Raw genomic sequence first — 13,121 nt, forward strand, 5'->3', positions numbered from 1 at the left:
TTAAAATTAATTATTTTAGTCTATTGCTAAATAACTTCAGACCTACTTTGCAACACTGCTGAGCAGTGCTTTCAGAAACTTTACTAAGCATTTTAGATACACAGATTGATCCAAGGAGAGAGGGAAAACAAGCTGCTGTATTACACCATTTTATGCATTCTTATAATAAATTTAAGCAAATTGCCACGTATTGTTGCAATTGTTTTCAAACAGAATACTTTTCTCTTCAAAACATTCAGACCTGTAAGACCCACTAGAAAATCTTCAGATTTCATGAGGTTAACACCACTAAAATACAGATGACTAAAGATTTATTGCAACCATTAACATGCTTTGCACTCCAACACGCATGTTTCCACTTTTAAGATATCACAAAAGTGAATTTTATGCAAGTAATCTGTCTAAGATTTGTCCTTTGGTCATTTACAATAATTAATATTGGTCTTGCCTGAAAGAAAGCTGTGATAAGTTGTTCCTACAAGCAGCACTAAATAATGCAACATAACCTAAATTAAAGTTATGCTAGTGAAACAGAGAGGCTAAAGGAAAAACATTTTGGAATCAGAATACAACAGTAGCAGAGGCAGAAGACCAAGAAGGAGAAAGAAGCCAAGAGGTGAAGGGTATGTCACAAACGGATGCTTATTCACTTAAGAAATACATGGACGATTAAACTTGGATAACATTTCCAAATGTCAAATGTATGCAATTTAAGTCTGTTCAGTCTTCAAATTTACCACTTACACTGAAATCAAGATGGGTTTTTATACATATATATAAATCCCCTTACTTTTTTAACAGTGAATCTCAAATGATTTTCTAAACAAAGTAACTGGGATGAGCATTTTACAGTTTGTGACAGTAAGACACTGAGAAATGACCTGACCATTTCTGGTCAAGAAAAATAAGGGAACAGTGGCCCCCAGTAGAATAAAGATATACAAGAAAAACTCAACATGAAAGTCCTACAGTTAGTGTTTCTTCTCTAAAAAATACGTGAACAAATAATTTTTGCAGGCTTACACTGGAAATAAACATACTTCAAGAAGGCCATTAGACTGAGAACTGAACATAGGTCTACTAACAAACAGATCTGGGCAGACGCACAGAAGTAATCTCATTTCTATGGTTTTCCAGATGCAGCTGTAGCTGCAATTTGTATTCACATATTGTATTTTGATAAATTCAAGACAGAACACACTGCAAATTGCTAAGACAATGTCCTATCATATTTTTTTTTTACCATTTCAGAGAAGAAAGTATAACTTAAAGTAAGACAAAAACCTGAATACATTTTCTTTAGTAATTCAGTTGGAGACAAATGAAAAGTAAATACAAAGATGTAAGGTAAATTTTGAAACTATAAGAAAGTAAGTTATTTTAAAGTCACTAGGAGACCCAGAATAACAAAGGTTAGAATTCGACAGCCATAGAAATCCCAGAACCACCATACTTTTGGCATAAGAGGAATTCTGGAATATTAGACATTCTGTTTGGTTTCTAAGTTCTGATTTTCATTGTTGGCTCATACATCATACATAAGAATTTGGACTAGACCTGCTAAATCCTTCAGGTAGGTCCCATTATAAACTCAAACATAATAGAGACATCCTGTGGTTATCACCATATTAATAGAAAAGCTCACAGTATACACCCTTTTCCACTTTCCAGAGATCCCTCTCATGCCAAAGCTACAAATCACTCAGCTTTGCCCCCAAAGGATTTGAAGTGTGAACATTAGTTATCTAGTCACCCAAGACAGCAAAGCAGATTTCACCTAATGAATCCTCTTCTATGTAACACTATAGAGTGGCTGATACCATTTCTGAAAGTTGGTTCTGAAACATGTACCATGCCTGTGTTTACTGCAAAAATCCTCTTAGCGTTCAACAGGAAAAAAAGTCAGGACTGGGAAGCATGATTTTAATTCTCTATCAACAATTTGGTCACTGTTCTACTGAGAAATCAGTGGACTTTAAAGATCTCTTGCAAATCACAACTTTATGAAGAGTTATAACCCAGCAACAAAATAATCAGTTTATAATTTTTGTTGTATAGTAATACAAATGTTAACTAGTTGAAACTCTCATGAGAAAACACTTCCTAATTTAAGTACTATCTTTATATTTTAATGTACATAATTTTTGGAGAACACAAGACTACAGACAGCGAAATAAGAGAAATACAAAAAAAAAAAAAATCAGCAAAATAATCTTATGCAATAAGCCTGAAAAAAAATTCTCGGAGAAGAATCCTGAAGATCATAAATTTGTAGACCAGTACAATATCTGGTGCTCTGGAAGTCTGAAGCTTCCTTAAGTAAGCTTCAAAATCTCTACTCATTTGTAAATGTAGGCACTTAAGAAAGTACCAACCAGGACCTGTCTATGCTCTCTTTGGGTTTACAACCTAAAACCACCACCAAAGGGTCACTCCTGTACAAATGCAGAAAGCAACAACTAATGTACAGTATCCACATGTGTTCCAACTTTCAGACAACCACCCCTTGCTCAAGTTATCTATCAAGTTTTGGAAGACCAAAATTCAAGTCAAATCACCACTTAAAGGGGGTCAGAACCATACTATGACCATCTTGCAGAATGTCCCAACCACAGAGGTGAAGGCTACTTTGGAAAGAGTGCATGTTTTTAAAGAGACTTACTCTGAAAGCTGGTTTTGCATGAAGGAAGTTTTTAAAGGTTTTGTGGACTGGAAACAGCAGCCAACCATGTAACCTACACTCATTTGGAAGAAACCCTGTATAACAGTCTCTTTTGAAAAGAGAAATAGGTATAAACAGTCACCCAAAAAATTAGTTCATAATAATATGTTTGACTTATTCAGCAGACATACATTCCTGTATTCTAATGAACAAAAGAGAGAGATCACTGCTATTGCTAATTTAGTAACATTACCCTTCCATTACAGCAAATCCCAAACTCTCTATTTCAAGGGGAAAGGCTTTAATTTTACTTCTCTTGGCAAACTGAAAACCATTTTAAATGGGGAAAAAACAGCAAACATGAAATAAGAGCTCTGAGTTAATGATGTCAACAACTTCTGTACAGTTGCAAGGCCCAAAATATTGTGGGAAAATGTTGGAACACTTTTTCCATCTAAAAGTAGTGAAGATGTCACTTGAAACACTCTAAAATGTACTAAACAGATCTCCTTTTCCACATTAAGAAATGATCATACGATCAAAATGAACTTGTCCTTCTATTTTCTTAATAAAATTTTACTCAAATTTTTATACCAATTCAGGCACTGAGCAGCTATATGCAAGCAAGCATAATTTTAAGAATTTTGTTACAACTGCTATGATGACATTCAATGGAAACACATTGCTTTAATCATAGAATCAACGAGTTTGGAAAAGACCTTTGAGATCACCAAGTCCAACCATTACTCCAGGCCTGACAAGACCACCACTAAACTATATCACTGAGGGTCTCATCTACATGGTTTTTGAACACTTCCAGGAACGGTGATTCCACAACTTCCCTTGGAAGCCTGTTTCAATACCTGATCACCCCGTCTGTGATGAAAAATATTCCCAATATCCACATTAGAAAGTCTCATTACACACGTAATGTTCATTGTTAACAGACACCCTGTTCCATATTAAAATTCTGTCAGGACAGAGTCATAAAGACTTAGCACTGGTTTTGCCTTTTCATTTTAAGAAGTGAATATTAAACAGAACTTTTCATAAACACCTTCCATTACATATGAGGTAAGATGAACAAGTTGCAACAGTTACTACATCATTAAATTACCTCTGGGAAAACATTCATATACATTGTGCACCCCTGAAAGACCTTACTGAATAAAACATTTTTAATCACACCAAAAAACAATTAATGGTAAATTATCACCCCTGAAATACTCCAGTAAGTAAAGCAAAACTAACCAACAGATTTGCGAGCATTATGGTATCAACTTTTTCACACAATAAACGTCCTTATCTAAAATAGATAGTGTTTGATCAGTCTTAAAAGGAATGGCATAAAAAAGCTAAACTACCTCAGGGTGAATCTCAAAAACTAAATGAAACAGCTGTTTTAAGCCCCGCAGTTTTATTTTGCTTCAAGGAAACTAAAAGCAAAGCAGCACTATAAATAACAATGCCCTTTCTCCGTGGAACTATTTTTGGTCACTGTCAAAGACAGGGAACTGGACTAGATGGGCTCCGATTTGATTCAGTACAGCAGTTTTTATGCTATTACGTACTTTACACATGGCCCTGCCTGAACATAATTTGTTGAATTATGAACACGGCTGCTGAACATAATTTTGCACATTCCATTAAGTGCGTATGTTATCAGGCTGTGAATAAGTTAATAACATTTCCCAATACACAATCTGGTCATTGCTATGAGGTTTCTTGGAGCAATACACAATTGCCTCTTCTCTGCAGTCATGTCTATTAAAAATTCCCACCAATGAACCGAGTTTCTCAGGATTCTAAAAGATGCAAACAAAAGGGAATCTCACTTGAACAGTGAGCTAGAGGCTGATGATAACTTTACTTCTTGTCATTTCCCAGTAGCCGAGTACTGTCATATGAACCCATACAGCTTACATGAATCTGTTTCAGTCACTCACTAAAAGTAAAGTTTGATCCGTATTTCCTACAGGTCTGGCTTTCGCTGATGCCTACAAATGGCAATCTGGAGAGCTCCCCCTTAAGCTCATTTTTACTTATTTTTACATTTTCATCTGAGGGTGGCGAGGCACTGGAACAAGATGCCCAAAGAAGTGATAAATGCTCCAGTACCTGGCAACGCTCAAAGGAAGGCTTGACAGAGTGTTGGGTGACATGGTATAGTGTGAGGTCATGGCAGGGGGTTGGAACTAGATGATCTTAAGGTCCTTTCCAAGCCTAACTATTCTATGATTCTAATTCTATGGGTAATGAGGTTTACTTGAGGCATTGATTTCAAAGCTCCATATTCAGAAATTGTAATTTTTTTTCAGCCTGGGGAAGTCCTGTGTACTGCAACTAATTGGAAAACCATATTAATCTCAAGAAAAAGGAAAGCTCTTTTATGTTCCCCAGATTGCAGGCTCCCTTATAAACATTAATTTCTTTGGGAGGGTGAAAAAATACGCAAACTATGCTGGATATTAGGAGCCAGGAGAAAGTGCCTGAACATTCCTTAATTATCATACAGTTCAATAACAGTTATGCTGGGCTCAAAAATTACTTGGTGCTTGGGAAATACAAAGGCTTAACTATCTGCTTTTCCCATAAAACCAAGTGATATCCTTGCCTAATGCTTCAGATCCAGTCCTGTGAGTTTGCCAGCCACAGTAGACACAAATGTTCTCTGTAGTCTCTACATGTAAACAAATACTCAAGAGCTGAGTGAATTCCCCAAAATTATATTCTTCCACTCTGCTTGAGCCATTCTGAGTCCCTTAGTTACAGGGATTTTTTTCAAGGTTTTAAATTTCCAAGTAAATTTAAGCATTAACAGTTGTATTATTTAAAGAGTTCATCTTAAAAAGCATTTACCTTATAATTTTTTCTTTAGTAGTCTTTTATGTAAGGAATTGCCTACAGCCCCCGAGTAAACAATTTCCATAGTTCGGTAGAATTTCCATTTCTTTTGTGTTTAATTCTTTGTACAGATACAGATCTCCACAGAATTAGTAAATGCAAACTTTTGCCTAATTCATAGCTTTTGATCTAGGCTGTAGTTTATATAAACATAACTTTGATAAACTGAGTTAATAAGACCAGCTAACAACGTACTGTTATCTACAAAGTACTTTGAAACTGTTCTGTTGATTAAGAGAAAAGAGCTTCCATTCCAGATGTGTAGCATTATGAATATATATATACAGAAAACTGTAGGTTTTGCATGCAGCTGTACTAAAATAAATCTGTATTTTTCTGTGGGAACTTTTCATATGATAGCAATTCCTAGCAAAAATATATAATCTGACTTATTTTTTCCACAAGGCAGATATTTTTCTCAAAGGAGTAATACTGAACACAGCTGTGGAAATGTTAGATATTTAACAACACTATCAACCAAGACTAGAATCTTCTAAATGAATTATGTAATAGCATTTTTAAAGGATTAAAATTAGGAAAAAGGATTAAAATTGACTTTTTTTTTTCACAACAATTTCTTCCAAAAGCTGAGAGTTTGCTATGCCATTACATTTCATCCTCTGGCTTCATACATTCTGTTCCTTAAAAAACATCATAGTTAGGGAATGACTGCCCTTGTGAATATTTCATGTTTCCTAACCCCTTGTAAATGACTACCTTTTATAAATATATATTGCTTGCTTTCTTCTACTCCAAGACAGTTCTGAACTTCTTCAGTAAAGCTTATTCATTACCAGCCTTCCAGGGAAAACTCATTTTTCATTTTATGTCCAGCATACTTTGGCTTTTGTAACAAAGAACTCAGGAAGCAAGACTTTTCCTCTTTCAATTAGACAAATTACTTTTTGGGTCTAGATAAAACATCAAAATCTACTACACTTTCTTGCACATTTCCACAGCTCAACTACAATTTAATGAAGTATTTCTCTTTGGTTTGAACCTGCCACCCACTCACCGTTTTTGTGTTAACCTAGTTTTTGCATTGGAAAAGGCAAAATAATTAGTCTCTTTCTTGATGACATATGGGTTCAAATAGATCTGTATTTCCTATATTCTGTATTTATTTTGAAGGTTATTTTGATAGCCTCTGGTAAAACCTTAAATGAAAGAAACAAGGATTAGTTCTCCATTTTAGGTGAATTCAATTTCTTTCCAGTCTTTTGAGCAAAGAACAGGCCATGGTTTTATGTGAGTAGACAGAATTTTCTACATTAATTGTAAAATATAAGGAAGTTATAATAATGGTTATTAAAACCATAAAAACAAGAATATAGTTGCATTATGAATCATATGCTGACAGATTACCAAAGTTGTTGTTTGCTTGTTTAAGAAAAATCAAAGTTTTACATTGGTAAGTAAGCTTTCTTTCTAAAGCCAAATCTACTTTGCACAGCCTTGGACAAGCCAAAGAGAAATCACTCTTTGTGGAATTTAAGTGTTCAAGAAAAAAATAATAGCCTTTGCTTAACAAATTGTTCTACAAAGATCTCATTTTCCATACCGCAAGTTCATATGCAATTATGACATATGTTTTCTTTCAATTTATGTAAGTATTTCCACTGAGTGGCAAAAGTAACTTCTATCATCTAGTGAATTTCTGTATGATAAAAAACAGTGCAAAACTGTCCAGGGAACCAAACAACTATATGTTCCACATTTCCAAACAAATACCTTTGAAAATAGGTTATTAGGATACCTGTCAGACAAATCTACTGTCTCTGCTGGTTTCTATGAGGTCTTTTAGCTTAGTTTAGAGGTTTTCATCTTCCAGTTTCTTCCATTTTCTGGTCAGCTCTGCTGTACCACCTACCACACAACATCACTGCACGCATGATGGATGGCAAGTGAGACAGAGCTCACACCTGGATTCAATCAGCCATGGGCCTTTGCTGCCTAAATCAAAGCAACCCCATTTGTTTGAGTCAGCAGCAGATTCAGCTTTTTGAATACCATATACCTACAGAGCAATAAATGCCAAAAATGTTTATTACTTTACACATGTGAGGTTCATTTATTAATACGCAAGCACAACTAGTACAAACACTGGAGAACCTCAACATATTTTCACTCCTGAGAAAACTGAGTTAACACACTGCTATTTATAGTGTTTTCCCCTACAGATGAAATGAAGAAAGAATCAATGTTAAAACCCAGCAAAGCACTATATGATACATATGCAAATTTGTCCCTTTTAAAACTGCAAACTTGGCAATAAATGAAGAATCACAGACTGGTTTGGATTGGAACGGACCTTAACGCTCATGTAGTTCCAAGCCCCTGCCACAGGCAGGGACATCTTCCACTAGACCAGGTTGCTCAAAGCCCCCTCTAACCTGGTCTTGAACATTGCCAGGGATGGGGCATTTACCATTTCTCTGGGCAACCTGTACCAGTGTGTCACCACCCTCACAGTGAAGAGCTTCTTCCTAGGATCTAATCTAAATCTCCCCTCTGTACACAATAGTTATAATTTGATAATGGCATAATTATAGAATATAATATTAAAACTACAACAGCAATAGTCAACTACAATTAAAGCAAACTTTTTCAGAAGTTGCCCGATATACTTAATATTATCTTGCATGACAGAAACACTGCTACTGCGTCAATGAGACAAAAATTAGACCCGCTGATGAAATTCCCAGGAACAAAACATGCACCTGAGAATGAGCGCTAACTTAATTCATATGGTAGGGAAATCATCTTACTGAGATAATATCCTTCCTTTTGTTAGTAAGTTTTCTAGAAGTTTTCATTTTGATTATACTGAAGTTACAAATTGTGTGTTTTGAAACTTGCAAACAGTTTGGAGATCTTCCTAGAAATATAGTTACTTTTTCCATCTACAAACCAGTATATGTTCAACATACATGCAGACATTTACAGACCCACGTTCTTCCTTAGACACAGGAGTGCAAACTGTAGTCAATTCTCTGCTATAAGCGTCATATTGACTGCTTCTATTTTTAACAGTTTATGACAAACTGAGTCAAAGTCAACTTCTTTTGGATCTCTGAATTTCTAATGTAATGTAAATTACTTTTGTAGATAAGTAAAACTAGGAAAAAACATAATACCAAATTAAGTTAGATCATCTTGGCAGCTTAGCATAATTCAAATAGTTTATTTCATTTTTTCTGGAATACAAAGGACTGCATGGCCATGTTTCCTTTTTCTTATAACTATCATCTCAATGGAAATTGGTGACAATTGCCACTTTAAATGTTGCCTTTAAGTGCTGAATAATACGTATCTAGCAAAAGACTGTGTGTAAGAAAACTTCATTTAAACTTCCATATTATTAATACTGTCTTCTAAAACAATGAAAAATGGAAAATAATCATCATTTGCAGAGGATCAGGCTTTTGTTGTTTACTTTGTTTTAAACTGTTAAACTTTGGCACAGTGAATGCTTGATATTCTGTGAGGAAATGTTGTGCCCAGTCCAGCTTGTATTCCGAAACAGAAAAGTTTCCTTTATTACTTATTGTCAGAGTGATTCAGTAGTCTGGCAATGGTTGCAGAACTTTTCATTTTAACTACCGTTTGATTTTTCATGCAAGAATATCTGGTGTTTCCAATGTCTGTAAGGCAGATAAATACCCATACTCCATAAAAATGACATGCAACGTTATCCAAACTTGTTAAGTAGCATCAAAAGCAAGACTAACAATTGACACGTACAGAAACCAAAACTTTTTCAAGACCTTAATTCATCAAGCAGGCTGTTTTTTAGGCAGAGGTATCTTCTGATCCAGTTAAGAATACAAGCCTTTTTACAGGACCACACGGATGGGAATCAAGGTGGGAATAAGCTAGCTGAGGACTTCTTAAGTTGGCATTCCCACACAGAGTAATCTGTATTAACCTGTAGCCTGGGGTAAACAAATTTAACTTACTCTCCTAAGACAACACAAACGATCTGCAAGGGTGAAAAGTAAGGTCTGTCTTTCCAGGAAACCATGATTCTTCTCCAGGTCACCTCTCTAGTCATTCCAGATTGCAGCATTCTTGCACGTATAAAACATATAAGCCTGACAATCACATGGATGCATGTATAGGCAGACTTGACTCTACAGCTCTTTTTGTGCATGTAGCTCTTTTTGTGCATGATCTCTTCATACTGCGACATATGAATTGCCCTTCAATGTTGGCATATTGCTAATAATGCCACAGACTAAAGGACTGGCTGCAAAATGAAACAGCATATTTTGTTGAAGTTTCTAAGTCAGCTGCCAAAAATATGCAAAAAAGTAGCCATCTACTAACATGTAAAAGTTGATTCATTCATGATAACAAATTCTAATGATTGCCTTATATATTTAACACAGAAATACTGAAGACTCAAGATGAACAACAGAAGCAAAAGAATAGTTTTTCTATACTCAGCTTCCTTCAATGGTATAGTTCTACTTCAGAAGAGCCAAAACTTAGCTAAAATCACAATACGTGACTGCGCTCCACACAGACTGGCTGTGAGCATAAAAAGAATACGTCATGTTATTAAAATGTGATGGGCAGTCTCCAAGACAGCTTTGTGCAGTTGATGTTAGATTCATCATTTTATGTAAACCACATTTATAAACAGCCCTAGAAGAAAAAATACTTAGTTTGCCTTACAATAACAAGTGTACACAAGATCAGCTTAAAAAGAAGATTGCAGTGTAAAGCACTGGCCGCATATGGCAGCTATGCTTTCCTGCACAAATAGAAATATAGTAATTTTCAGTAAAGAAATCAAAAGAGCATTTTATATCACTGATGTGATAATATTAAATATAAAACAGCATCCAATTTGTACTAATTTGCATTTTCTACCATAGTGAAAGACAATATTCTGAACCACAAGATGATGGATATGTTCCTACACTATGTGTCAGAATTTCATCTCCGCTACTCAAAGGAGTTATATATGTATTTTAAGGCAAGATAAAATTTTAATTTTCAACCAATTCTTTAAATGGTGGAAACAGAAATCACAGAAAAGGTCTAAGCAAACAGTTTGACCTCATATAATCTTGGCAAAAATACACATACACCTGCTTACAAGGAAATGCCTTCAGGTATCCATTTTGAGAATATTTCTCTTAATTTAGACGTCAACATCACAATCCTGACAGATGCATTTTTCTAGAAGCTATTTAAAAACAAAATCTCACTATTAATGAAACAGCTGATGCAATAAGGTGTAATGTTTTTCTTTTAATGACATCTTCAACTGTATCATCTTGAATCAATTGCTTTACAACTCAGCCAAGAAAGCAGAGTTGGACCCTACCTCAAAATAGCTGCAACTACAGCCTCTGAGCAGCTGCTACAGCTTCTACTGTGGTTTTACCCCAAGAAGTGAGAGGAACATTGACCCAAGTACCTGGCATCAATTCCTTCATTTTCACAAACCAATTTGCATTCAGGACTTTATAGCTGCCCTACTATGCTGGCTCATGCAATGATTTTGCATGCAAAAATTAAAAGTATACTGGAAAGAATGATCCTAGAGAGGAATTTGCCAATAATAGTTAGCTTTTAGTGAATTGGAAATATGCTGCAAATGTTTAAAAAGACAGGCTTGTAAACTAGATTGAGAACCACAGGCCTATTTTATGTTTTAGTATTGCTATCAGTGGTGAAAATCTAAAGTTCAGAATCTGATAGTCAAGAAATCTGAAAAGGTGACTTCTGGATATTCTATTTTAGGATGTAATTATGCTCATAATCAAAATACTAAATCTGTATCTTGATGTATTAAACGCTTTCATTACAAGAACAGCATGTCAATGTAAGCAATATTTATTTCTAATATACTGATGCTATATATTGTATCAAATATATGGATAATCCTTTATAAGTTAAGATGGTTACATCTTTGTCAGCTACTATCCCTCCACAATGTCAGCTTTGTTATGTAGTGCGGCTATGGTAAACTCTATACACATAAGGATGTCTTCCTACCACCAGGATCAACTAAAAAGATTAAGTAATAATTTAAAAAAAAGCATTCATCCAAAACAGAGATGTTGGTAAACATCAGGAACAGGGAACATTGCCGCAAAACCAGGACCAGCTGAAATTGCTGATTCAACACTTTACTATTGAAAGTGAAAATAAATCAGTACATTTCTATCACAAGTCTTAAGCCATGCTCTCCTTTATTAAAAAGCCAAGAAAATGTTGGGTTTTTTCTTTTAAAGAGTGATTTAATAGTAATTTGCTCAAGTAAATGCAGCCAAACCAAGCTATTACAAAACACAGGGGAGTGTTTGCTTAGGAAGCTCGGGTTTCTAAATACAGTCAAGAGATTGCAGATATATGCAATTGGAGATTTCAAAAAAGTTTAAAATCGTCCTTCAGATTGTTGTGTGGGAATGTGATTGCTTTTGAAACTGTAATTTCATTCCTTGGGAGAAGTGATAGAGAGAATATCATCACTCATCTATGCTACTGGAACTGGAACTCAAGCAAAACCAATGAAGCAGGTAACACAAGCCTTATCTTGTTTGCTAAGAGAGCACCAAAGGTTGAATTTTTGGCATAGTATCTTTTTCTCCCTTAAGAAATGAACAGTAGCCAAGTAACTTATATGCCACTTTTGCAAACAGCACCACCTTACATGTATCTTTAAATAAATTAATAAAGAAAATTTCCAGGCTATTTCTCCACAGCAAGACCAAATTGTTAACATAGAAAGGAGCTTATTGAAGAAACAGATGAAGTAGATGTTCATGGCATCTGGTAGATACAACGTATTGTAAATTTAAAGACACAAACTGTTTAATTATGTTGTAAATTCTATTTAATCATAAAATTATGAAACTTGCTTTAGGTAAAGTCAATTAGCCACACATTTTTTAAGCATACTTAGGCAGCATATGGATGGTAAACAAAGAATAACCCAGTTTCTACCTGTTGTGATGTGTATGTCAGTACAAACTATGTAACAGGACTTTAAGTTCACAACTTCAATCCTTACCACAGAATATTGCAATTATATCTGTTTTAAATAACAGATAGGCTTTATTTCTCATGCACAAGAAAGAAAAATTAACTATATTGACTAATAAAATCTGATCTACATTTTACAATCTTAAACCATTTTCCACAGCCAGATAACTGCCTATTGAAAGCAAGAGGTAGGATTTATGTCTAACGACACAACAAAGTCCTAATTAGAAAGGTTTGACAACATGCTGATCACTACAGGCTATTCATTTACTCTGCCACTGGCTAAGGTTTTACACTTTTATTCACATCATGCTTTTTAAGGAATAACAGCTAATGAAGTCATAAATAAGTGTGATTTCGTAGCAGGAATAACCTGAAATGGTCCTCTCTGTACTTCCAATGGCCTGATGTCAACTGTTATTAAACTACAGGTTTTATAAAGTCCTCCACTAGACGTCTAGAGTTAAGCCAGAAGTTTTGGCTGCAATACAGGCAGTGATGAAAAACATATGAGTGGTAACAAGTCATCTTAATATCTTTCTTCAGTACTAAG

At 35.0% G+C, this 13,121-nt stretch overlaps 1 protein-coding gene across 4 annotated transcripts in view; it reads right to left on the bottom strand.

Moving 5' to 3' along the window:
* The window catches only part of CENPP (centromere protein P), a 141,829-nt gene that overhangs the window by 54,293 nt on the left and 74,415 nt on the right, over window positions 1–13,121 (bottom strand). The gene's annotated exons all lie outside the window — the stretch shown is intronic.

Source organism: Pezoporus flaviventris, unplaced genomic scaffold, assembly GCF_033815535.1.
Source record: "Pezoporus flaviventris isolate CSIRO_AGI_PZ_B2104156 unplaced genomic scaffold, CSIRO_AGI_Pfla_v1 ptg000021l, whole genome shotgun sequence".
Classification (NCBI taxonomy): domain Eukaryota; kingdom Metazoa; phylum Chordata; class Aves; order Psittaciformes; family Psittacidae; genus Pezoporus; species Pezoporus flaviventris.